A 432-nucleotide genomic window follows, 5' to 3' on the forward strand; every position below is an offset into this window, starting at 1 on the left:
TTCAAAATGTTTCCCTGACCTATGTAAGACTGTTGTAAGAGAAATCTCACTTCTCTGTTCAAATCTGACACCCATGTAGCTTATAAATTGTGATGACTAAGCTTGTAAGAATGACCAGGCCACCCCAGGTTTACTTACTGCTTCTGTTCACACACGCGGTGAACCTGATGTGAAGGTTTCCAGCTCATTTCTCCTCAAGACTGGTCCGCTGGAGGCTATGCAGGCACGCCATTTGACTTGAACAAATATGTCAAGGTAATCCATTTTAATTTTGGAGAGATTTAGCAAACAAGACCTTCAACTCTCTGAAGTAACTGACACCCTGATATGGGAATTGATGAACTTACTGTGTTACCGTTTGGAGGTCCATTGTAAATCTTTATTGTATATTTGAGGGGGGAAAAGTCCTTTGATCTGTCTAAAAAAAAAAAA

At 40.0% G+C, this 432-nt stretch overlaps 1 long non-coding RNA gene across 1 annotated transcript in view; it reads right to left on the reverse strand.

The window, feature by feature from the left end:
- Positions 1-207: 207 nt before the first annotated feature.
- Positions 208-432, reverse strand: part of LOC116075036 — a 1,150-nt gene continuing 925 nt past the window's right edge. The window contains exons 2-3 of the long non-coding RNA XR_004112394.1: positions 348-418; positions 208-236 (exon numbers count right to left, since the gene is read on the reverse strand). This is a non-coding gene — a long non-coding RNA (uncharacterized LOC116075036). The remainder of the gene's footprint in view (positions 237-347; positions 419-432) is intronic.

The sequence above is a fragment of the Mastomys coucha genome, unplaced genomic scaffold (assembly GCF_008632895.1).
Source record: "Mastomys coucha isolate ucsf_1 unplaced genomic scaffold, UCSF_Mcou_1 pScaffold3, whole genome shotgun sequence".
In the NCBI taxonomy this organism is placed as follows: domain Eukaryota; kingdom Metazoa; phylum Chordata; class Mammalia; order Rodentia; family Muridae; genus Mastomys; species Mastomys coucha.